Source organism: Camelus bactrianus, chromosome 2 (assembly GCF_048773025.1).
Source record: "Camelus bactrianus isolate YW-2024 breed Bactrian camel chromosome 2, ASM4877302v1, whole genome shotgun sequence".
Taxonomy (NCBI): Eukaryota; Metazoa; Chordata; class Mammalia; order Artiodactyla; family Camelidae; genus Camelus; species Camelus bactrianus.
The window spans coordinates 28,402,628-28,430,277 of NC_133540.1; the positions used below are offsets into that span (position 1 = coordinate 28,402,628).

Consider the following 27,650-nt stretch of genomic DNA (forward strand, 5'->3'; position numbering starts at 1 on the left):
CAAAACTGTGGTTCTCAAAGTGTTTACATTCATGGGGGTGGGGGAGGGGCAGAGAGAGCCAGCGGGGCTCTTCTACAGGCCCTTACAACTTCAAAAATGAATAATAAAAAGATCACAGATGACCCCTGTTCATTTAATAGTCCAAGAAAACATTTCCTACAAAATATGACATGGATCTAAGATCATCTGCCACACCATTTAACAATGTATAATGATATGAAAGTAAAAACATGTTAGATAATTATCAAATACTAAAAAATGCATATACTGACTAGAAGGAAGACGTTAGTAAGTGGAGAATTGGGGTTCAAAATAATACTAGACGTGTTTTAACTTTTGAAAACCTTTTTTCTTATTTTCTAGTGTCTATCTCACTCCTTACTGTACTCCTTTTAAAAATTAGATACAGCTTTCACAGCATAAACAGAGAGAGTGGTACAGGACACTGAGCTGAGCAGCGGTACTTTGGGTGGGAATCTCAGCTAGAAACAAATGCTCCCTGTTGAAGATTATGAAAGTTTTATTTTTGCCAGGGAATGTCCTATTTGATTTCTCTTTTATAAAAGTAGGAGGATTTGTCCTCTGTCCCAGGTGACAGAGTTGGTTTGTAAATAAGAAGTAATTACCACAGTTCTAAATCTCTTCCCATATTACAGAACTGGTTTCATATTTTACATTCTGAAATTCAGCACTCTCTTAAGGGTTGTCTTTAATTTAGTGGAAATACTTCCCTAGCAAAGGTCACAGAAAACTCAGTAGAGCCTCACAGTAACAGTGAATATTTATTAAGTATCCTGTCCGAAAAATCACCCCTCTCTACACAGTCACCACCCAACTCAATCCCTTTCTCCCGTTTCTCATAACCCCATTCGAATTCTATCCCCAAAATACAGCTTGTGCCTACCCTCAGTGAGGAAACATGATATATTAATGCAAATGTGCTGGAACCTGAGATCTGATCTTTAGCTTTCTGAGAAAGCCATATGGCAAAACCCCTTTAAATCAAAGTCACTGGCCAAACCTCGGCAGACTACCAGTCCCTTCGGTATAGCATAATCTTATTTATTAGCAAAGCTTCTTCAAGTCTGACTACTGCTTCTCTCAACATCCAGCGCCCAGTAAATGAAACTGGTTTGCAGATGGTCAAGAGCTCGGAAAATTATTAAACTGTTTCACATTTTTGGAAACTCCAAATTATTCAGTGCTAGCTAGCCATTAAGTACAGAAGAAGAGTTTTGTTTGTGGACACTCAGTTTACTATTAATGGCCTTGAACGACACACAATTTTGTCATCAGTCACAGCACACGAGGACAACTGAACACGCTCCAGCGGGTGCACTGCAGGCAGTGCCGGAGATGCGTCATTTCCCGCCTCCTGCAGTCATTCCAAGGATGCCCACGTTTCCAATACAGTGAGAGAATTTAAATGGCTGTTATGCTGAAACATTTGTTTTACTACATTAACTTCATATCCTTGTTCTGAAATTGGACTGCGCCCATTTGGTTTCTCTGTATTTGTCCCTTATTTGTCTTTGAGGAAATAAGTAAAAGTTATAACTCTATTGCAATCCCACAGATAGAAAAATGCTAGATCCTTCCGGTATACTTTTTCCTTCCAGGCTCTGTTCAGTTCAGTGCTTCTCCCCAAGTGTATCAGGACACTCTATGTTCCAATGGCCTACTTTATTGTGACGATGCCAGACTTCCTCCACAACATGGACTACTTCTGGGCAGATCCTAGGCTCGTCTCTTTTGTCCTCAGATTTCCAGTCAACTTAGTTCCCATCCTCTAGCCTTACTTATTAGAATCCCACTCAGGTTTGCTTTGGAGGCAAAACAATCAGAATGTCCCCAGGGTGTATGAATGGCAACTACAGAGAACCAGAAGGTAAGTGTGGCCACACTGGTAATATGGTTATGTTTTTACACACTGAACAGATGAGAGACAACTTCTGATGTCAAATTCAAGTCACCAAAAGCAACTCAAGATCCACTATTCGAAGGCTATTCCGTTCAATTCAGTGCTTCTCCCAAATATCTTTAAGTGTGTATCTTCCTGCATTTAATTGGAGTAAGATCTTTTAGAAAAATTCTTTGCAAATCACTTATTCTAAAACATTTATCAGGAACAAGCTACAGTGTTTTAAAATTGGCCAGTAGCCATTTCTGGGGTGAGGTATTTTTCCTCCTATGGTCATGATTAGCGATTAGTAATAGCAGCTTTGGAAAAGCTGGGTTAGACATAACATGAGTGTGCCCTTCAGCATGGGACACTGGGGCCTCAGCGGGTCACTAAGCAAATTATTAAAGTGAACATTTTTTTTTAAAGCATGCCTCTAGCCTCAGATATTTCCCCAGTGTGTTAATCCAGATGTCTGAATTTACAGGTGACAGAAAGCCAACTCAAATCTGCTTGGGCAAAACAGAAGGTATATTAGCTCATCTAGCTAGATAGCACTTAGAACAGAAGAAAACTGGATCAGGACTCAATGTCAGGAAACTCATTTGCTCTTGCCCACCACCCACCTTACCAAGTCTCTGCGTATCTCTGCATCTCTTTGCCTAATGGCCTCCCTCTCTCTGCTTCATGCGTGCCTTCCATGTGATCCAGGAAATAAACTCCAGGCTACCGCTTGTCCTGCACTTACATCTCAAAGACACAAATGTCTTGCGCATTTGCTGTATCACAAAAGACCTGGGGATGAGTCACATTCATCTGATCACATCATCACTAGAGCCTGGAAGATGGGGTTGCCTAGGAGATGGGAATCTCTAATTAGGCCTCAGTCACATGCTTACGTTTGTGGCTAGGAATAGGAAGCAGGGAATGGGGAGGTCATAGATCAACATGATTGCTGTCTTTATCAAAATGAGGCGAAAAGGGAAAGAAGTCTCCAAATGGAAAGGACTGTTATTACCAACAGCGATGAGAAAGAAACATCCAGGGCAGCCATAATCACTAACTACCTCTATCTCTACCATAATCAGTAGTCTACCACTGACCTCTTTCACACAAAGATGCGGTGGCCATCTATTCCCAGCTGTTCGGGTGTGGTGCCCAGACTTCTTATAAATTTTGAGGAAGGGAGAGCAACCTGCCACCTACTCAGATGATACACTGGATATATTTTTATCAATAATTTTGAACAGCTATACCTGTAAAAGACTAAAATTAGAACATTCTCTAACACCATGTACAAAAATGAACTCAAAATGGATTAAAGACCTAAATGTAAGACCAGATACTATAAAACTCCTAGAGGAAAACATAGGCAGAACACTCACAGACATACATCACAGCAATACATTTTTTGAACCAGCTTCTGGAGTAATGGAAATAAAAGCAAAAATAAACAAATGGGATCTAATTAAACTTAAAAGCTTTTGCACAGCTAAGGATACCATCAACAAAATGAAAAGACAACCTACAGAATGGGAGAAAATATTTGCAAATGATGCAACTGACAAGGGACTAATTTCCAAAATATACAAACAGCTCACATACCTTAATATCAAAGAAACAAGCAACCCAATCCAAAAATGGGCAAAAGACCTAAACAAGCAATTCTCCAGTGACAACACAGAAATGGCCAATAGGCACATGAAAAAAATGCTCAGCATTGCTAATTGTCAGAGAAATGCAGATCAAAACTACAATGAGATATCACCTCACACCAGCCAGAATGGCCATCATTGAAAAAGTCTACTAATGATAGATGCTGGAGAGAGTGTGGAGAAAGGGAACCCTCCCACACTGCTGGTGAGAATGTAGATTGGTGAAGCCACTATGGAGGACAGCATGGAGGTTCCTTAAAAAACTGAAAACAGACTTATCATGTGATCCAGCAATCCCACTCCTGGGAACAGCTATACCTGTAAAAGACTAAATTTAGAACATTCTCTAACACCATGTACAAAAATAAACTCAAAATGGATTAAAGACCTAAATGTAAGACCAGATACTATAAAACTCCTAGAGGAAAACATATATCTGGAGAAAAATAAAATTCAAAAAGACACCTGCAACCCAATGTTCACAGCAGCACTATTTACAATAGCCAAGACATGGAAACAACCCAAATGTCCATCAACAGATGACTGGATAAAGAAGATGTGGTACATATATACAATGGAACACTAATTAGCCATAAAAAAAGAATAAAACAAGGCCATTTGCAGCAACATGGATGGACCTGAAGATCACCATTAAGTGAAGTGGGCCAGAAAAAGAAAGAAAAATTCCATATGATATCGCTTAAATGTGGAATCTAAAAATAATAATAATATTAAGGACACAAATGAACTATTTATTATTTATAACTTAGTTGATTTCTTGAATATGTGTAAGCACATTTGACTGTCCTTTATGATTGGATTACCACATTCTGTTGATTCTGATTTTGTGGTTGGCTATATTCCTTTGATAATTATCTAAGTTTTAAAAGCTAAAGCTCTAATCTGTTCTTAGAAACAATGATTAGCACATATATGTAAACTAAAAAAAAGTCTAGTATATTGTATATATGTATTTACATGCAATATAATGTATATGTGCAAACTGTAACAATTCTACCTAATAAAACTGAAAAAGGAAAACAAAACAAAAAAGGTAGCATTAATCTGTATTTGAAATGATCATATTTACTATGTGTCTCTTTTTAAAGAATCTCAGGCTCCATGAGAAGAGTGACTTGATCTGTCTTGCTCATTTCACTTATAATTCAATGCCTGGTATTCAATAAATATTTGCTTAATGAAAAAAAAAAAAAGAGGTTCATCTCTCCAAGGACCCACATTGAGGGAGTGGCAGAACAAAGCTATGCAGTGCCAGGACTTTATTTACTTCCTTCCTCTTTATTAATGCTCTCAGTAAAATACAAGTTTTATTATCTTTGTTTTATTAATGAGGAACCTGTTGTTTAAAGGGATTAAGTTCTGCCTCCCAGCTAGTAAATGCAGATTCAAACTGAGGTCTCTTTTTTTAAGCTTATACAATGTGATTTGTTTAAATGGTGTACAATGTGCTATTTAATATACATACACATTGTGAAATGATTACCACAATCTAGTTAATGAATAAATCCATCACCTCAAAAAACATTTTTGAACAGCTGAACTCTAGATTCTCAGAAAAAGAGAATAACCTAGAATTTCTCCAGCTTGGTTCTTACTAAAAGATTAGTTTTAGGAAATAACATTCAGAGGAGGTGACATGAAGGATTTGCTATCCTGTAACTAACTACTGGTTACACTTCCAACGGCCACTTCGCCTTTTTTTTGCTGTTGGCAGAACGTGTCATGTTAAGGAAGCTCTCTTCTATTCCTAGTCTTCTGGGTCTTTTTGCTATGAAAGAGTGTTAAATTTTCTTAAATGTTCTCTCTGCATCTATTGAGATGATCACGTGAATTTTTTTACCATTTGTTCTGTTAACGTGGTATATTATACTGATTTTTTTTTAGTGGTTACTATGGGGATTACAGTTAATAGTCTAAGTTTATAACAAACTAGTATGAATTGATACCAACTTAGCTTCAATAGCATGCATTAAATCTATTCCTATCCCACAAACTTTTGGTCAACTCATCTTTGACAAAGGAGGCAAGAATATACATTGGAATAAAGACAGTCTCTTCAGCAAATGGTGTTGGGAAAACTGGACAGCAGCATGTAAAACAATGAAGCTAGAACACTCCCTTACACCATATACAAAAATCAACTCAAAATGGATTAAAGACTTAAACATAAGACAAGATACAATAAACCTCCTAGAGGAAAACATAGGCAAAACATTATCTGACATACATCTCAAAAATTTTCTCCTAGAAGAAATAAAAGCAAGAATAAACAAATGGGACCTAATGAAACTTACAAGCTTCTGCACAGCAAAGGAAACCAGAAATAAAACAAGAAGAAAACCTACGGAATGGGAGAAAATTTTTGCAAGTGAAACCAACAAAGGCTTATCTCCAGAATATATAAGCAGCTCATACGACTCAGTAAGAAAAAAATAAACAACCCAATCCAAAAATGGGCAGAAGACATAAACAAGCAATTCTCCAAGGAAGACATACAAATGATCAAAAAGCACATGAAAAAATGCTCCATATCACTAATTATCAGAGAAATGCAAATCAAAGCTACAATGAGGTACCACCTCACACCAGTCAGAATGGCCGTCATTCAAAAATCCACAAATGACAAATGCTGGAGAGGCTGTGGAGAAAGGGGAACCCTCCTACACTGCTGGTGGGAATGCAGTTTGGTGCAGCCACTATGGAAAACAGTGTGGAGATTCCTCAAAAGACTAGGAATAGACTTACCATATGACCCAGGAATCCCACTCCTGGGCTTGTATCCAGAAGGAAGTCTACTTCAGGATGACACCTGCACCCCAATGTTCATAGCAGCACTATTTACAATAGCCAAAACATGGAAACAGCCTAAATGTCCATCAACAGGTGGCTGGATAAAGAAGATGTGGTATATTTATACAATGGAATACTACTCAGCCATAAAAACTGACAACATAATGCCATTTGCAGCAACATGGATGCTCCTGGAGAATGTCATTCTAAGTGAAGTAAGCCAGAAAGAGAAAAAAAATACCATATGAGATCGCTCATATGTGGAATCTAAAAAACAAAAACAAAAACAAACAAACAAACAAAAACAAAGCATAAATAAAGGACAGAAATAGACTCACAGACAGAGAATACAGACTTGTGGTTACCGGGGCGGTGGAGGGTGGGAAGGGATAGACTGGGATTTCAAAATTGTAGAATAGACTACACTGTATAGCACAGGGAAATATACACAAAATGTTATGATAACTCACAGAGAAAAAAAAAAGTTTAATTCAGAACACCTATTTAATTAAAAATAAAAATAAAAAAAGACAAACATTAAAAAAAAAATCTATTCCTATCCAGCTCTGTATCCCAGCTTTATGTTGTTACTGTCACACATTATATTGTATATATTGTGTGCCAATTAACAGATTTATAATTATTGTTTCAGACATTTGTCTTAGAGGAGTTACAAACCAAAATTATAATGACATTGATTTTATACTTATCTATGGTTACCTTTATTAGTGATCTTTACTTCTTCATATGGCTTTGAGTTACTGTCTAGTGTCCCTACTGTTCCAGCCCAAAGGACTCTCTTTAGCATTTTTTGCAGGGCAGGTCTACTAGCAATGAATCCCCCTAGCTTTTGTTTATCTATGAATGTATTAATTTCTCCCTAATTTTTAAAGCACAGTTTTGCCAAATATAGAATTCTTGGTTGATTTTTTTTTTCTTTCAGCACTTTAAATGTATCACCCCACTGCCCCCTGGCCTCCATGGTCTTGATGAGAAGTTGGCAGTTCATCTTACTGAGAAAACTCTGTATATGACAAGCTGATTTTCTCTTGCTACTTACAAAGTTCTCTCTTCAGCTTTCAACAGTTTGATAATAATGTGTCTAGGTGTGGCTCTCTTCGGTTTATCCTATTTGGGGTTTGTTGCTTCTTGGATGTGTAAATTAATGTCTTCCACAAAATTTGGGAACTTACAGATTTATTTCTTTAAATAATTTTTCTATCTCTTTCTCTCTTCTCCTTCTGGGACTCCCATAATGCATGTATTGCTAAGCTTGATGGTGTCTTTTTGCTTTCTGCTCCTAAGACTGGGTAACTTCAAATGCCTGATCTTCATGCTTGCTAATTCTTTCTTCTGCCTGCTCAACCCTCCTGTTGAAGCCCTTTAGTTTTTCATTTGTTTGTTTTTAATTTCAGCTATTGTAACTTTCAACTCCAGAATTTCTATATGGTTCTTTTTTTACAGTTCCTACCTCTGTATTGATATTTCCTATTTGGGTATATATAATTCTCATGATCACCTTTAGCTGTTTATTCATGGTTTCCTTTAGCTCTTTCAGCATACTAAAGACTGTTAATGTAAAGTTTTTGTCTGCTAAGTCTAATGTCTGGGCTTCCTCATGGATGGCTCCTATCAGCTTCTTCTTTATGAATGGGTCTTATTTTTCTGTCTCTTTGTATACTTTGTAATTTTTTTGAGAACTGGAAATTCGGATAAGTGTTCCATATTCAGAAAATATAAAGAGCTCTTACAATTCAATAACAACCAAAAAAAATCCCAATTCTTTTTAATGGGCAAAGAATCTTGAAAAGACATCTCTTCAAAGTAGGTAGTCAATTAGCTAACAAGAATGTAGAAAAGATGTCCAAAATCATTGGCTATCAAGGAAATGCAAGTGAAAACCACAATGAGATACCACTCCATACCCACTAGGATGGCTATAATAAGAAAAATAAAAATTTTTAAAAACATACAATAACAAGTATTGTTTAAGATGTGGAGAAATAGGAACCCTTATACATTCCACTGGAAATATAAAATGATGTAGCCACTGTGAAAAAGGTTTGTGGTTCCTCAAAAAGTTATACATGGAATTACCATATAACTTAGGAATTCCACTCTTATGTATAGACCCAAAAGAACTGAAAACAGATACTCAAATGAACACTTGTTCACAATTCTTTGTAACAGCATGATTCACAATAGCCAAAAGCTATAAACAATCTAAATGTCTATCAATAGATGAACAGACAAACAAACTGTGGTATGTACATACAATGTACTATTATTCAGCCCCAAAAAGGAATAAAGTACTGATGATACCTGTTATAATTTAAATGCACTTTGAAAAAATTTTGCTAAGTGAAAGAAGCAAGACACAAAAAACTACTTACTGTATGCTTTTTACGTAAAATATCCAGACGAGGCAAAGCCACAGAGACAGAAAGCAGATTTGTGGCTGCCAGGGGATGGGAAGAAGAGGGAGTTGGGGAGGGATTACTTAATGGGTATGAGGTGTTCTTCTGGGGTGAGAAGAAAAAGTTTTGAAACTATAGAGAGATGGTGATTGCACACACTGAGAGTATTCTAAATGCCACTGAATTGTACATTTTTTAATGTTTAACTGTATGTTGTCTGAATTTTACCTCAGTTTTAAAAAGAAAAAAAAAACTTCTACTGTAGCTTAAATTATATCTCTAGATCAACTCTAAGCTTCAGAGCTTCATACTTTAACTTCACTGCTTTATCTCCTGAAAGAATCACTTCTACTAAACCGTACTCTGATGGTATGTACTTGGCTCAAACTGAGCAGCATCACAAGTATCAGCTGTATGAAAATCATTATTGTAGCTGTCATAAGGTTGCTTTTGGAAGAGTGCTGTCTTCCCTGTCACCCAGTGCCCTCTTCACAAGAACCCATAAGAGTAAGTCCTCACAGGCCTAAAAGCCTAAAAATGTTCCTGGATAAACAGTATGTCTTTAAACCTTAAAGACATTGTATAAATTGAAATGATTGCACCAAGGTGTTTAGGGAAACCTGTTCCACTCACATCACCTTCTCCCAAATCTCCAGAGGGGGTTTTTAGACCTTCTCAAGTATTTGAGCTGGGAGAAAAAGAGAGAACACAGACAAAGTAAACAAAACTAAGTCACACTAATGACAGGAGACTGAGGTAAAGGTCTTAAAACTCCTGCAGCTGAAGTCTGCAAACACTATGAACCCAGACCTCAACTCCAGCTTCATGGAGGCGCAGCCTTCCTCAGGATACTTGCTCTTAAATCAATGTGAAGTTTCAACTTGTGGCTCCCTTTAATTTGAGCCAGCTGTTTCTATGAAGCTCAGACAGAAATTTATGGTCCACATTCAATAACAGAGGCAGACCTTGTTAACGCATTTCTGCAGCCTTTACCTTACTGTATACCTTTATCTTCACCTTCACAAATTTATCTTTCTTTTTTCCCTATATTTCTATTAACCACTCAATCTTTTATTAGGACAATCTTTTATTAGGATTGTAAATAACAGGAAAATAAAAACGAGTGTCATGTTACCAATATGTATGGAAAATAAGCAACCTGTCTACAAGTAAAACTGCAGTCCCCCTCGGTGCAGTGGTGAGATGATCCACCATTTGGGTAATAATATTTAATACAAATTCTTTAACTTTCATTACAAAATTACCAGCTCAGTTTTCAATCAATAATTTGAAATTATGGCACTTATCAGAAACCTTAATCTCAAGTTATCTATGTCTAGTTCCTTTAGTAGACAAGGGAAAATCACCAATACCAGAGAGAATTAGTCCCTGGTGCAACTGTTTCCTCCATTTTATCATATACTTTTCTCTTAATAATGCATATATTTATAACTTTATATCTATATAAAATTATATATGTTTTATTGTCAGCTTCAAATCCATTTTGAAGATAAGCAAAGTTAAGCAAAGAATAAAAGAGTAACTCAATTGTCAGTGCTTCCTTCCTTTCTCCCTTTCCACCCTCCTTCACCATTAGAAACTCAATGTATATAATTTTTATCAGTGGGCACAACTGTCTCTAGTTGTATCTTGGAAAATGTACACTAGTACTCATGAACAAAAAAATAATATGACGAGATTAAACATTTCTAAATAACACGAGTCAAAGAAGAAATCTCACAGGAAATCTAAAAATTCTTTAAATGAAACTAAAACTACAACTTACCAAAATTTGTGAAATGCAGAGAAAGCAGTGCTTGGAGAAAAATTAATAGCACTGAATGCATATATTAGAAAAGAAGAAAGATCTCAAATCAATAATATAAACTTCCACCTTAGGAAACTAGAAAAAGAGGAGCAAATTAAATCCAAAGTAAGCAGAAGGGAAAATCATAAAAATTAGAGTAAAAATCAATGAAATTGAAAAAGAAAATCAATAGAGAAAAAAAACCAATGAAGCCAAAAGCTGTCTTTGAAAACATCTCTAAAATTGAGGAACTCTTAGCCACGTTAAGAAAGAAGACACAAATCATTAACATTAGAAATGAAAAAAGGGGCCATCACCACTGATCCCATGGACATTATAAGGGTATTAAAGGAATATTATGGACAACTCTAGGTCCACAAATTTGATAACCTACATAAAATGGATCAGTATCTTGAAACACAGACTATACCGACACTCACACAAGGAAAAAGAAATCATGTAATAGCCTATATTAATTAAAGAAACTGAATCAATAATTACCTTCCAAAACAGAAACACCAGGCCCAGACTGGGTTTGCCAGTGGATTCTACCAAACATTTAAGGAGGAAATTATACCAATTCTCTACAATCTCTTCCAGAAGATAGAAGGAAAGAGAACACTTTCTAACCTGTTCTATATGACAAGCATCACCCTAATAATAAAACCAGACAAAGACATTATAAGAAATGAAAACTATAGGCCAACACCTGCTATGAACATAGATACAAAAATCCTCCACAAAATATTAGGAAATCAAATCCAACAACATATAAAAAAGCATTTGGCACAGAAGGATGAGCAACAGCTTGGGCTCAGAAGGCCTGGGTCTGAGTTTCACATACTATTTAGTGGCCTTGGGCAAGTCACTAAAACTTACTTTATCATAATTGACACCTGCCTGGCTACTGTACAGTATTAAAGAAATCAAACGAGAAAAAAGGTGCAGAAGCACATCAGATTACATCGTTACCCCAAATGAGGAAGCACTAATTTAATTAACAGCAGCAATGATACCCTGAGTGACAAGAGTCAAGAGTGGTAGTTAGCGAAATCAGCTACCGGTTTAGTCTTGGATGGGCTTCAAATTCACACTGGTGATCATGGCAACAGGTTGCAGCTCCAAGCCTAAGTAGCCAACTGGAGGATGCACAGACACCACCAGGGCCTGACACAAACTCCCAAGAAAAGGACCTGCAGATTCAGATCCTGCAGACAGACAGTGGCAGGACACCACATCGCTCAGGCACCACCTAAGTACTTGACAACACTGCCATCCTATGCTTTCGCAGAAGCTGCGTTTATTTTCTGCCAAGTGTTCTGGCAAACTGCTTTAGCAGAATCTATTACATAGCCACAAATTTATCCGAAAAGGGGAGAAAAAAAACACACATACAGAAAATTCATTACCCACGGGATATGTCACAGTTAATGGTAATTAATCAAACTTTTCTCCCTTCGTGTAGAAAACCAGCCACATAAATAACCGTATCAGGGATCAATAGAGCATCTGTTTCATCCCTTTAAAAAAAAGCAACTGGCAGAATGCTGCTCAGATTTTCTGGTGTGCTTAAAGAGAACCATCTTCAGAGAAATGAGCTATATTTCTGTTTGGAAAAAGAAGTCCATAATCTCTTTCCTAAATGTGTCTTTTACACCATAATTACATTCTTTTATACATGTGTACACACATGTTGACACAGGTGCACCTGATTATAAACACGCACATAAAAAAGTTTAGGTGAGTGTCATAAAATATGAAGATAAAGCTTGAGGAATTTCCTTTGATGTTTTGGGAAAGCACATTTCATTTGGAAGTGTTTCGGTACATCCTAAAAATCTTTTGAACTCATGTCTATTGAACAAAATGAAAGAAAACTGCCCCCTCCCTAAATGGCCAAATTATTCTGACATAAATGAGAGTGTTTATATTACCTTTATGACTGCTAGTGTCACCAAAAGTCAAATTCAATGCATTTTGATATCCTCTCCGAAACTAAACCCCATAGAGAGCTTCATGCCTGTGCTCCTCAGCAAATCAGTATTTCCACATAAAACTTATTCAACCCAATGCCATTTTAACCAACACCCCGGATAGGTACCCAGGCGGCAGCGGCACTTTTCAGTGCCTTGGCAACTTTCGTCAGCTAAAAACACCTTCATAAACATAAAGGGATATACTGGTGTGTCTGTGGTGAGTAACCTATTTGAGAAACATATAATTTAGCACTGCCAGCTATTACATTTATCTTTCTCTGATTTAAGGTATTCCAAAGAATTGTGCTTAGACTTTTCTTTCTGGAAGTATGTCTGAACATATTTCCTTGAATTTCCTAAAAATATATTTCTCTAGATTAGGTCATTAACAACAAGACTAAAATAAATACTACTATCAATAGCTATGGCTTAGATAGCAGTTATAAGTGTGGCCTGCACTATTTTAAGTACTTCACACACAAACTGAGACAGGCCTTACAACAACCCTATGAGGTAGGTATACATTATTTTCCCTGTTTCATAGCTGAAGAAACTGAGGCAGAGAGAGGTGATGGGGGCAGAGCCAGGATTCTTCCCCAGGTGCACTGTGTCCAAAATCAGTATTCTTCTGCCTGGATTATATAGTATTTCTTGGGATATAATAGCAGCCTTATTTTTTATTAAAGTATAGTTGACATACAATATTATATGTTACAGGTGTACAATATAGTGATTCACAATTTTAAAGGTTCTACTCCATTTATAGTTATTATAAAATATTGGCTATAATCCTTGTGCTGTATAATATATTCTTGTAGCTTATTATATATCTAATAGTTTGGACTTCTTATCTTCTACCCTTATCTTGCCCCTCCTCCTATCCTTCATTAATTTTTTTTTAATGGAAGAATTTTATTTGAAGACAATGACTGCTCCTGGTCCAGTCCAAGAAAAAAATTTTTTTCTATGTTTATTAACAATGAATAGTAAATTAGTAGGTTCTATGTAGTTACTTAACTAATGATTGCTTTCTTTTATTGAGTTGCTAGTACATTAAAAGGGTCCTTTTGGGACCTAGAAAAATAAAGAGCAGCCCCAAAGTCCACTATGCTGCTCATTAGAAATATCTATATGCTCTCCTACAAATTTAAAATTTTCCCCATGTCCTCTGGACAACTTCTATATTGGCAATTACAAGTCTCTAACAATGACCTGACAGTGGCCATAAAGTCTCTATGCAAAGATTCCATCTGACAACAAAGACATATAAATAGTAGCAAGGTCTGCTTTGTGACTTCCAATCATCAAAATGAAAGATTTCCAGAAGAAAAAGGGAACATATTAAAACCCAGGTGGAGAATGGAGAGAAATGCAGAGATAAGTTCTAACTGGCACACATAAAGACTCTGTGGCCACTTTGTAACTAGGCTTACTTTCTGAACTCTTCTATCAGAACCAATCAGGAATAACATGGTCACAGAAAATTAGGATGGCAAAGAAAATGAGAGGCACAGGAGAATCTGAACCATTAGCTGGAGTGAGAAGGCTGGACTTATACTGGGCAGGTCTGGCTTCATGTCAAAAAGAGAGAGTTCAGACCAGTAGGTAAGACACAGGCTCCAGAGGTTCCTGCCCAGAGAAGGATGCTTCTGTTAACAGGAAAGCCACATGGACAGAATAGGTACCAGGGTCCCAGTTCTCAGGAAGCAAGCAGGCAAAAGAAAAGGGGAGCTGGGACTCAGGTACACAAGAAAGGTGAGGTCAAGTTATAGCTTTGAACTTTTTTCTTTGTTTTTAGCCTTTTCTTGCCTCTCACTCACCAATGAAGATATCCAATCTCCTTAAACTTTACAGTAGAATACAGAAACACATTTTCAGACCTCATGTGTACTCTTGCTCTCTTCAACCACACCTCTAAATGAGAACCAGGAAAGACACAGTAATCACTTCTATTTACTGATTAACAACTGTCTAAACTTGTTTTAACAAGTTCATACATTTGCTTTTTAGTATTTTACTTTGAAGATTGCAAGGTCTCATCTTTTAATGAAGATTCCAACAGACAGAAGAATATTGGGGAGTCATAGAAATGTAAAGTACAGCATAGGGAATATAGTCAATAATACTGTAATAACTCTGTATGTGACAGATGGTAACTAGACTTATCTCGGTGATCATTCTGTAACGTATAAAAATATTGAATCACTATGTTGTACACCCGAGACTAATACTGTATGTCAATTATAATTCAATAAAAAAAAATTGGGGAGGAAGGGAGGTTGATAATGAAATCCCCCTGGAGAGAGTAAATCTTATTTCATTCTTAAGGATACCCAGGGAAAGGAGCCAGGGCCGAGCCCATCCTGATTGCCTTATTTTACCCTGGAGATGTCATTGAGGCAAAATATGTTTACAACTGGCCTCTTTCAAGTCCTGAAGGCAACAGATCCCTAAAGCATGTTTGTGCAGGCTGGTTCCTCTTCCCTATAAAACAGGAAAGGGGCTGCTGTAGAGTCATTGGCAGGGGTGGTCCCTGCTTTCATACACATACCAAATACTAGCTCGGGGTTTCTCAACCTCTACACTATTGATATTGGTAAAGAAAAAATATTCTGACAACGTGTGTAACTGGTAAGGAAGATTTTATTATTCAGGATTATTGCAATGGGTGTGAAGACGACTGCAATAGGGGTGAGAGATCAAGCTCAACTCCGAACATAGCGAAAGACAGCTGGGAATTTATACTAACGAGCAGAGTGAGGGGTTCATTAGATGGAAAATTTGACTATGACATGACATCAAGGGTAGGGGGATTCGTACTAAATTGATCTAACAGGATTCTTGCTGAACACACACCAGGGTGATCAGACATCAAGGGTGGGGATAAGGCATTTGATCAGACATCAAGGGTGATCAGATATTAAGAATGGGGAGGTTTTCACTAAACTGACCTAACATAATTCTTGCTAAAACTGGGATAGGCAGGACAAAGACAGGATGGGGGCCAAGGCTGAGGCCTAGTCAAGAGGCGGCTCAGAGGAGCCTAACTAAAATTTGGGCAAGCAAAGTCTCATTGTCCACGTCTTCAATAGGTTAATTCTTTGCCTTGAGAAGCCATTCTGCACATTTTAAGGTGTTTAGCAGCATCTCCAGCCTCTACCTACTGATTGCCAGTAGCACCCCCAACCCTTTGGTTGTGACAATCAAAAGTGTCTTTGAAGGATTGCCAAATGTCCCTTGGGGACAAAACTGCCTCTGGTTGAAAACCACTGCTTTAGACCAAGGGTGGGCAAACTTTTTCTGTAAAGGGCCAGATAGTAATTATTTTCGGCTTTGAAGGATCCATATACGCTCTCTATACATTATGTTCTCCTTTTTTTTTTTCCAACCATTAAAAATCTATAAACTCTTCTTAACTGGTGGATCATAAAAAAAAGTGCAGCAGGCCAGATTTGGCCATTGTTTGCCAAACTCTACTTTAGACTAAATACCACTTTTCAAGTAGACAGAGACAGTACATAAATGGTATTATATTTAACAAAATACAATTTACTTAAAACTATGATTTGGGTCTTGGTAACTTTCTATCAATATTTTCTCAAATGAGGGAGAACAGAATGAGAGGCAGAATGTTGCGGCAGTCCACATAAGATTTTACATTAGAAAAGTATGCAAATTCTCAATAGCCTGGGGAAAACTACTCAAAATTCTGCAAATCTGCCCTTTCCCGTCTAACATCCAACCATCTAATTGTAACCCAAACCTTGCATCCTCAGCCCTATTCTCCAAATCTACATATTTTTGATTCAGGGGTTTATTTTCGTTGTTGTTTTTTAACTGGCACTACTTTGGTTTATATATAACATGTTTTTCATACTCTCTCTCCTTAGCCAACATTCTGGAATGCATCTCTGAAATTAATCTATTCCTGGCTGCGGAGTCTATGAATGTGAAACAGGTCACTGGGACACCTTATCTTGCTTAAGGGTCAATTTGTTACAAAATGATGACATGCTAAAAATGACCCCAGGACTATCTAAAGGTTATACTACAATCCAGCTACTGAACGTGAGAACTTAAGCTCTGTGGTGCTCTTGTTTTTAACAGTTACAACAAATGTTACTGGGGAAAAAAAAAAGACCCAGCAACTTTTGTTTATTTCAATTTACTAGATTCCATTAGGTAAGGTCTAAATCACTAGGAAAAATGGAGAAACAGCTCTAAACAAATGCAGGAAAATATGTCTAATATGTAAATTACAAATCCTATAGGATATATCTGCAATGTGCTTACTCTTCTTTGATTAAAACATCAACATTAAAATTTCACACTTGATGCCAACACTCTAAATTGCAAAGCAATAGCTGATCATCAAAATAGAAGTCAGAGTCTTTATTTTCAACTTTATTTTAAATCATAAAAGCAATACATAGTCATTGCAAAAAATGTAGCGAAAATATAAAGATAGTAGAAATCACTCAAAGCACCACCACCAGAAATAATTATTTTTAAAGCTTTAATATCTTTATTTCTAGTCTTTTTTCTATATTTTCCAATAACTTCATAAATTTACAAAGTCAGAAGCATAATACATGTGTGTATATAGACATCTGGCAAAAGACTTGGCAACAGATAACAAATAAGGCATCTACATTTTTAATCTCTTCTGTTCATTCTTCTATAAATCTATCATGAAAACCTAGAAATGTTAAATAAAATTATGTAAAAATGTACTAAGTTTTTTACTGAAGAATATTTCTAAAAGTGAAAATTTGGAACAGGCTAAGCGTTCAGCAAGAGAAGGATTAAATATATGTGGAACATCCCTATAATGGAATGATGGACAATTATGAAAACTGGATTTTTTTTTGAAGAATTTTATGACTTGGGATTAAATCTTGATTCCTGCTTTTTTCATTCAATATTTCATCATGAGTATTTTGCCAAGCCATTAAATTCTCCCCCCAAAAAAATATAATTCCATGAATTAGATTTTAGATTTCTTAACGTCTATTATCAAATCTTTTGCCAAATATTCTAGCAATTTACACTCCTACTCGCAGATTCTGGGGTACCTCTCGATGAGACTTTAAGAAGGTATACTCCTAAATCAACAAGTGCAAATATCTAGAAAAAATAATAAAGATTCATAAAAGTAACTATTCAGATTTTTTTCAGAATCCTGTAATTAACTTTCTTAAAATATCCAAAAAGGTTGCTAATTTTATGTAAAGTGGCAAGATACAAAAAAGGTAAAACTTCTTTCAAATCCACGTTATATATATACATATATTTTAAGCACTGACATACTGATTTTCAAATTACTTACTAAAATTGTCCATGGTTACGTAAGAGGGAAATCATCCTCAGCTATGCAGAGACTTCCAGTTACCACCCAGTATCTGTCCTCTCCCTCCTTATTAAAAGAAACCCAATTTTTCAGTAAGGCAAAAAACAGTATCTCCCAGCCTCCCTTACAGCCAGAGGTGATACTGTGATACAGTTCCATCATTGAGCATACGGAGAAATCCTTGGAAGGCCTTTCTGGAGAGCCCCTAAAAGGTGTGGGGGCAGGAAGCAGAATGCTAGTAAGCTCCCTTTTGCTTTTTTGATCTTTCCTCCTGTCCCAGAATGAGATCACACAAATGTTAAACTTCTGGTGGTCATCTTAAGATGAGAACGTAGGGGCAAGGATGGCCCCAGGAGAGTGAAGCAGAAAGACAGAAGGAGCCAGTTTACTAAGCCTGGAGAGCCTAGTCCCAGACTTATTTTATGTGGAAGAAAAATAACCCCCTAATTGGTTTAAGCCATTGATTTTGGTAGTTACTTATGGGTGAATCTAACCCTAACTGATATATCACCTACAAGAGTTTTTCCACAGAGGTAAGAAGCAGGCGGAACTGGGTAAAATCAATTTGCTCATTTAAATACCCATTTATTCTTCCATGCAATCAATATTTATTGAACATCTATGCTGGGTGGCAGAAGCACAGAAATAAATAAGATGTGGCTTACAGCCTAAATGAAACAACGGAACAATTAAAACAAGGTTTAGTGAGTCGCATGGTAGGGAAGAATGGTATGCAATGGCGGCATATAAGAAGAAGCACTTAACCCAAACTGTTGGTTGGAAGGTAAATGGGATCTGAGAAGGCTTTTCAGGTGAAATGAAATCTAAGTTGAGACCTGAAAATGGAGATGGTAGTGTGAGCCAGGCAAATGGGGCAGTGAGGGAAGAGTATACAGGAAGAGCGAAGAGCATATGCGAAGGCTCAGAGGAAGGAGAGAGAACATGACACACTGTAGGGAGTGCAAGCAGTTTACTACACCTGGAGCACAGAACTGGGGCAGCCGTGGGAGAGCACTCCACTGAGGGGCTGCCAAAATTAGAGATGCCACCCCTCTCTGAGCTAGACTAGACTCTTAATTTTTTTTTATTGTTCTTTCATTACAATAAATAGAAATTAAGGACCAAAAGCAGCAAAGACTCTTTCAGCTCTCTGCATTATGGCAAGATTCTTCAAAAGTCTGAACCGTCCTGTTCCTCAAAATGAGTGGAGCTTGCTCAATAGTGAAGTGGATAATAGAGCATTTGCCCAACACCAGATGACGGATCGTGGAGGGTGGGGCTGGCGAAGGCAGGCAAGTGTCATGATGCGGTTTACTACTAGGAAGAACAATACCCTCGCAATAATATACAGAAATAGATGGAAAGAGGACACCAATTAGAACAGTAGGGGCAAGAGATGAAGGAGACCAGGATCAGAATACTTACTCCACTGAAAGTGCAGAGAAGCAGAAATGTGCTTTTAAGAGAGTTTAGGGGGTGGGCGGGAGAGGACTGACCAGATGTGCAGGGGCAGGAGACGAGGTGAAGGGTAATCCTAGACGTCTGGCATGGGGTACTGAGAAAGGCTGGCAGCAGAGCACGGCGACTAAGACTCCATGCTCTGGGATTCCATCTCCACCAATTAATGGTTTTGTGATCTTAAGCTCCATGTGCTTCAGTTTCTGCATCTCTATAATGGGAATAATCATAAAATCTATCCCAAAGGATTTTGTGAGGAGTTACACAGAAGTTCTTAGAAAAGAGCCTGGCACATAGAAGATGCCGGGTCAATGTCAGCCATGTAAAGGGGGACAGTGATGGCATTCTCCAAGACAGAGGACATGACGGGGTAGGTATGGGGGCACAGATTTCAGGGGAGAAGAATGATGAGTTCAGTTTCGGGTATGTTAATCTGATCTGCCTGCAGGACATCCAAGAGGCAGCCAGTTATGTGGGGCTAGTGCTCAGAGGAGAGTCGAGAGTCAGATGCTGCTTTATAAAGGGTGGTGTTAAGGTGACATCTGAACAATGATCAGGCAGACATGAAGAAGCAGGCCCCGAGGGGACAGCATGCAGTGGGACATGGAGAAAAGAACTTGGGCAGTTCCTGGGGAACGCCGACACATGAAGGGTAGACAGAGGGAAGAAAGACCAGAAAGGAGCAGCCACTGAGACAAGAGGAAGACTCAAAAAATAATACTTCTCTGTTAAAGAGACAAAAATATGAATGACAGTGAGATGAGGGAACCAGCACAGGGAACCAGCTTAGAGACTGGAAATAAAGGGTGGGGATAAAGAGATCTCAATAGAAAGTAGCATTTCCCCAAGAACCAGTATTTAAGATTGTTAATTTTTTAAAATAAATTACCTAGAGGAACCACATAATGAAATCTCCAAGTTTATAAGAGTCAGAAAGCTCTTTTAGCGTACAAATTGCCTTACCAGTGAGGATATAAACCTCAGTAAAATCTCATGTAATCTGAGTGGGCAAGAAAGAATCATATTTTCAAGGAAAGAAACCAGAACATAATGGCTTCTGTGGAAAAAAAAAAATCCAAACTGCAATTGTGAAAATAAAGTTCTGGCCCCCAAGCTTCCAGTTACTGAACCTAAAAAAGCCACTTTAAGTCACCTCACTTTGAGGCTTAAAGGAAACTCAGAGACATCCACTGGTCCAGATCGTAGATATGAGAACTATTTTGGAAAGCTTGCCCGGAAAGCAGATAACTGAGTCATCCAAGACCACTGAATCAGAATCTCAGGGTATGAGGTTAGGAAGAATGTACTGCTTTCTGAAATTGTTTAAACAAGCTCACCAGATAATTCATGTGCACACCAACGTTTGAGAACCCCTGATCTATCTGATCAGGAGACCAAGGGCCAGAGAAAATGAATGGCTGGGACAACAGCCCACAGCTAACAGGAGTGTCTAGAACAGTTATTAAACGTTCACATGCAGCATGGAATCACCCAGAGAACTTGTTAAATATGAATTTTTGAGCTCTACTCGCGGACTTTCTGATTCAGCCCAAGAATTCACATTTCTAACACGTGTCCAGGTGAGGCTGCTGCTGCCCACCTGGGGACCACACTTTGAGAACCTCTGGACTAGTCATTAAAGACTTTTCTCTGAGCACATCAATTCAATGTAGCCCATACCCTTAAAGAAAAGGCAGGAGGGTATTTCAGGAATGATGTGGACAATGAACTCAAGAACATGAAAAAATATAAATTTCACACATGAGCCATTCTGGTCAATTGGAAGAGACAGAGAAAGCTGGAAAAGATCCAGACTACCCTAGAATGAAATGATAGGGGCTAGGGGACGTGACGAGAAACAAAAATGACTGAATAAATAAAAAGATGAAATTCACAAAATAAGGTACAAACAGGTCATGATTTTAAAATCTATAAAAAGTGTGGAAAGACACATGCAGAATGAACAAATTTCAGAATGACAGCATTAGGCAGCTGTTTTGATTTTTACTCTAAGAAGTCATTCTTAGGCAACTTTTCATTATTTACTCAGAAAATCTAAGCTCAAGCCAGTCTTGAGGCTAGATTTTTATTCAAAACCACCTTGGAAAATGGTTCCCCAATGGTTCCATACAAAGCCAGGGAAGCCACAGAGAAACATTCCTCACTCACCACCCCACGTCTGCATGACTCTGACATTCCAGTATTACATTAGAAAGAACGGCATTCTAACACTGCTCTAACTGCTACTCTTTTCTCAGGTAGACAGCTCTTAACCCTGAAACACTGCATTGAGATACATAATTCTCTCAACAGCTCAGAATAACTGTAATTGCCTCTGTCTACTTGCTATTTGTCTCACTGTTCTGAGAACACATCCAAAATCTGTAACGGATGAATTCTACTGACAGCATCTCCTCGAGACTGTCATACACATTTTACATCATATTGTTTTCAATCCTTTTCAAGCCCATTCTCTGCCTGTGGTTCTTGCTGTGCTACCTCTAGTATCTGCTGTCATTTCCTCCGAAGAAGGTAATGCACCTGAGTGTTAGATCTGGGCATTATCCGTGTTACTCCTACACCCAGCTAAGCTGCTCCCTCTGCCTTCTAAGTATCCTTGCCCAGGCTGTCCTCTTTGTTACATATATTTGCTTTTGTCCTCTCCCCACCCAACTCCCAACACCCTTCTGTCCTCCAAAAAATAGCCTTACTTCCAAAGACACAATATCTGGTTTTTGACCTTTTCAAAGCCAGTGTAAATATCATTTTGTCAACACACATACTACTTTTCAGAACTAAGAGGCAAAACAGGTTCCAAGTAGCTCCTGCTACACAGACAGGTGAATAGTTTGAGCTGGCTTTAGTTCTTCCCAAGACTTATTACTGGCTATTCTTTACCATGAGAATGTCGATTCTGCTTACGGCTTTGAAATTAAAGTCCCCTAAGATGTTAGAGGATCTCTCCTTGGCCAGAGTTCATTGTGATTAACCCTGTAACAGGATACACACACACACACACACACACCTCGACCAGAAGACCAAAACTCTGAGAGTTTAACATAATCAAGTTCCAAATACAAGAAGTCATTGCCCACCAAATAACTAACATAAAACTTAAACACAGGCTCTATGCCTGTCTACAATTATTCTAAGGTGAGCTGTGAATCTTACACCATGTCTTCTTGTTTCTGAAATGTATTCTTAATTAGGAACAAGAGACTTTATAGGAATTGCTATGTAGACGCAACATAGACATTTATGACTGTCTGCTTGCCCTTTCTTTAACCTAAACTGTCTTTAAAAATATAAACTTCACTTCAACTAACAGTGGTGGGAAAACCAGATATCCACATGAAAAGGAATGAATTGGGACCCTTACTTTACACCATATACAAAAATTAACTCAAAATGAATCAAAGACCTAAGGTAAGACTTAAAACTACAAAACTCTTAGAAGAAAACATAGGGGAAATGCTTCATGATTTCTTGGATATGACACCAAAAGTATAGGCGACAAAAGTAAAAATAAACTGGACTCATCAAAATTTAAAACATCTGTGCATCAAAGGACATAGTCAACACAGTGAAAAGGCACCCTATGGAATGGGAGAAAGCATTTGTAAACCATACATCTGATAAAGGATTAATATCCAGAATATATAAAGAACTCCTACAACTTAACAACAAAAAGATAAATGACCCAATTAAATCATGGGCAAAAGACTTGACTAAACATTTCTCCAAAGCAGGTATACAAATGGCCAATAAGCATATGAAAAGATGTTTAACATCACTAATCATTATGGAAATGTGAACCAAAATCACGAGCTATTACCTCACACATATTAGGATGGCTATTAAAATAAAAACGGTTTTTTTGAGGTTGTGGAGAAACTGGAATGCTTGTGTACTATTGATAGGAATATAAAATGGTGTAGCTGCTGTGGAAAACAGTATGGTGGTTCTTCAAAAAATTAAAAGTAGAACTACCATATGATCCAGCAATTCCACTTCTAGATATACACCTAAAATAGCTGAAAGCAGGAATTCAAACAGATACTTATACACATGCACAAGCAGCATTATTCTTAATAGCCAAAAGGTTGAAGCAACCCAAACATCCATCAGTGGATGAATGGATACATAAAATGTGATGTGTGCGTGTGTGTGTATGTGTGATAGAATATCATTCATTCAGTCTTAAAAGGGAAGGAAATTCTAACACATGCTACAATATGGATGAACCTTGAAGACACTATTCTAAGTGAAATAAGCTAGTCACAAAAAGACAAATACTGTATGATTCCACTTCCATGAGCTACCTAGAACAGTTAAATTCACAGAGACAGAAGGTAGAATAGTGGTTAACAGGGACTGGGGGAGGGGAAAATGGGGAGCAGTTTAATGGGTAGAGTGTTTTGCAAGATGAAAACATTCTGGAAATCATTTGCACAACAATGTGAATATACTCAACAATACTGAACTATATACTTGAAAATAGTTAAAACTTTGTGTTGTGTATTTTAACACAATTTTTAGGTATAAACTTAAGAAAATATTTTATACCAATAAGTTAAATATTTAAATAAGGAAACAAGTATCTGAAGGTAATAGCCTTAACTTATAAATCTATAGTTACTTTTTTATTTTACACAAAGTACACTATCTCTTAAGAGAACAAATAATATTGTGTACAGCTTTTAAAGTAAAGGAATAATCTGTCTGTAGAATTGAAATATCTAAAAAATAACACACTTGATACACAAAGCTTACCTTCTGTAAAATTAATAACTCTACAGGAAGGACTACTAAAGACTGTACATGGTAATGAAAATAACATCCTATCAAACTCTAATAGTTGATGTTAATATTCCCTTTCATTCAAAGAGCTTTGTAAAATCTCAGTATGCTATAAAGAAAGGATTTCATTCATTTGAACCATAAATTGCACAGCAAAGCTTTCATCACAGTGTTTACTGGAAAGTGCTGGACTGGGTGCTAGTGTAGTGCAGCACGGATTCCAGGGGCCGCCAACACCTACCCTGTTACTCTTCACCCTTTACTTGAGTAAGATACCTGAGGTACAATCACTAGCAAATCTGAAGAGCAGACACTTCATAAAACTTAGTATTTGGTACCTAGATGTCAAAAACAGATTTATCCATTTGCATCCAAGGAAACATATATCCATTTTGAATCCAGACACAGAGTTCAAAGTACAGCTTATTCAGTTATATTGTCAATTTGATCTAATAATAAACTACTTGAGAACATAACCCTGTGTCCAAACAGTATACTAAAAATACTGACACTGTTCTTTTCAAAGCAAAAATCAAGGTGATTGATCAAAAAATACAAAGATTAGGTAGAAGTACGATTTTACTGAGTTGGGTGTGTCAATCTTTGGACGTACTTACTTGTAAAATGCAGATTCCCAAATCCTTCTCTCTACCACTCTGATGCGGATTCTGACACACTAGATTTGGGCCTATTAATTTGATTTCTTAAGGGGGTAATTAAGTTTTTTTGTTTGCTTATTTATTATTTTTTAACAGAGGTCCTGGAGATTGAACCCATGACCTCGTGCATGCTAAGCATACACTCTACCCACAGAGCTATACCCTCTCCCTGATTTAATGTGCATTTTTAACAAGCACTCATTAATAACACTTTAAGAAACACTGCAAAACACACCTCCAATAAGATGAAAATTACAAAGACTTAGATGTACACTTTCATAAGTAAGTTAAATCTCATCTTATTCAACCTGATACACACAGGAATCCTTCCTACAATATTGACAGATTGACAGATTGATTGATTTTTATAAGAAAGAATATCAATATTTACATACAAACAAATAGCATATGCTTCTCTTTAAGCTACAAGTCTAATCACTTATTTTAATAATACTACCATTGTTTGAAACTCAGAGTCTTAGAATTAACTCTAACTCTTAGAATTAACTTTCAACATACTGTATAAGCCTTCAAACATATATAAATTACAAAAAGAGAAACCTATATATCCTGTCTCCTCCTGTACCTCTTTGGAGCAGTCCTTCAGAGCTGTCTGAGAGGCTGTCTCCCAGGTGATGGTCCTCAGGAAGGTATTGGAATAAAACTCAACTGGCAACTTTTAGGTAGTGTGTTTTTCTTCAGTGGAAACTTGGATATGTCAATTCAATTAGGCTTATTTGTTTTAAGTTTATTACTGATCATTACTGAACACACATCACCAGTAAGAAGAAAAGAAGACATTACCTATGACTGCTCTCTTCCACAGCCTTCTGCTGGGTTGTATCTGCTCACTTCAGTCTATCAGAGGGGCAGAGAAGACTGCTCCAACACTTGGCACTGCTGGCAACTCCCAGAAGAAGACTTCCAAAATCTATAGAAAGGAATAAAGAAAAGTCCCACAATCATTAATAGATCACAAAAACCCAATCTAAATTTCTCTAGTTTTTCTCTCCTCCAATTTAGCACCATTTGTAGTGCATTGAGTGGGAGCATTCTCCTCATATTGCACTTATCATTAAAAAAAAAAAGTCAATATGAAAACAAATAGATGTATGTATGTTTGTGTGTGTGTATATATATGCATACATAAATACATACATACATACATGACTGGGACATTGTGCTGTACACCAGACACTGACACATTATAATTGACTGTACTTCAATTTAAAAAAAGTTATAAGCAAAAAAGGAATATTTATTTAGAAATCTGAATGCTAGCCAAAAATGAGAGACTCCCACTGGGTAACAGAAAGAATTCTTCTATCCTCTGAGAGACGGTTAGTAATGACACAGTTCTTTCAGAAGAGGAAAAAAAAAATGTGAAACAAAACAAATCCATATCCATGCATCAACAGCATCATATTATAATGACAAAAAATATATAAAAGAGCAAGGAGAGGACCAGAGATACCTTTCATAACATACTTGTTTTTTAATGTGCAGTACTCCCAAAATAGTCCCTGGCACCTCTGACCTATCTAGAGATTGACAGTGGAAAGTTCAGTTTTTGCCATCTCATGGGCAGAGTTCACTTTGGTCTTAGACACACATCTCATATCATCAGGGTTATCTGGGAAGATCAGTTTCACAACACAAATGCATGACTTAATCCCTGCTGTACAATCAGGAAAACATGAGCTTGAAGAAGGCTGGGAAATTAACCTCTCTGGGAGAAATAGTACAGAGAACACTCCGTAGAGATGTTCTGGACAACAGAGCAAAGACGTTTACTCCAGACACTTAGAATATAAAAGTCAGAAGCTAATGCAAATGCTAAACAAACTGCAAGAAGCCACTATTCTAGATCAAAACAGATGGAAGCTAGAGAAAATGTCCAAGAAAAAACCTTTTTAAGAAAACAATAAATACTATACTTATATTATATTTAAAGCATGGAAACCATTTAAATGCCCAATAACTGGGGAAGAGATAAGCAAATTTGACAAAATGACATAATTTACTTAACCACTATTTTGTCAGCCATTAGAAAATTTTATAAGTTTCAATAAAATGGGAAAATGCCATTTATCATGTAAAGAGGAGAGAAAAAAAAGAGTACAATGTTATAACTAAACAGGATCACAACCACTTCTGCAAAGCAAGAAACAAGAAGCAGTTTGTTCTGATATAGTTGTAAGTATTATTTATAAGTATTTCCCCAACTTTAGATGGGCCAAGGTGAGCAAGTCAATCAGGGTCTAGTACAACAAATAGGCCTTTCACTCTCTCTGATGAGCCACTCATTAATATAATAATTTTTCTGCAGTAGTCCGGTATATTAAAAGATGCTTCCCTAGAAGCCACCATAAGGGGTTTTGTGTGTGTGTGTGAGTTTGACCTATAGACGCCACAAAGACTTGGAATGGAATACCTTCTCTTATAACAAATGTTTCATGAAACGGAAAAAAATGGTCGGGTCGGGGGGCGGGACCTCAATGTGACCTAAATCTTCAAACCTGGGCACAGTAGTGGTAATTCCCCAGGCACAAGAAGAGTGCGTACAAGGCCTGAGAAGCAAAGGATAACATTTCACCATGCAAATAAACAAATTCTTCACATTACAATTTCATCAGTACCTTCAAATCTGCCTTTTTCACTAAGTAATTATTAAGCACCCGGGACCTTGCAGTATATAATTCATAACCAAATCTCTGGGCATTTAATTGCAAGAGGTTTCACAAGTATCAGAATTCTGCTTCTTCATAATCCCACATGAACAGTTTTATCATCATGTACTGGAGAGGGACAAGCTCT

General features: G+C 37.2%; 1 protein-coding gene across 3 annotated transcripts in view; it reads right to left on the reverse strand.

Moving 5' to 3' along the window:
• FHIP1A (FHF complex subunit HOOK interacting protein 1A) overlaps positions 1-27,650 on the reverse strand; it is a 225,063-nt gene that overhangs the window by 143,490 nt on the left and 53,923 nt on the right. For all 3 annotated transcript variants that reach the window (XM_010968500.3, XM_074377296.1, XM_074377298.1), the window contains exon 2: positions 25,638-25,764. The gene's annotated coding sequence lies outside the window, so the exon portion shown is untranslated. The remainder of the gene's footprint in view (positions 1-25,637; positions 25,765-27,650) is intronic.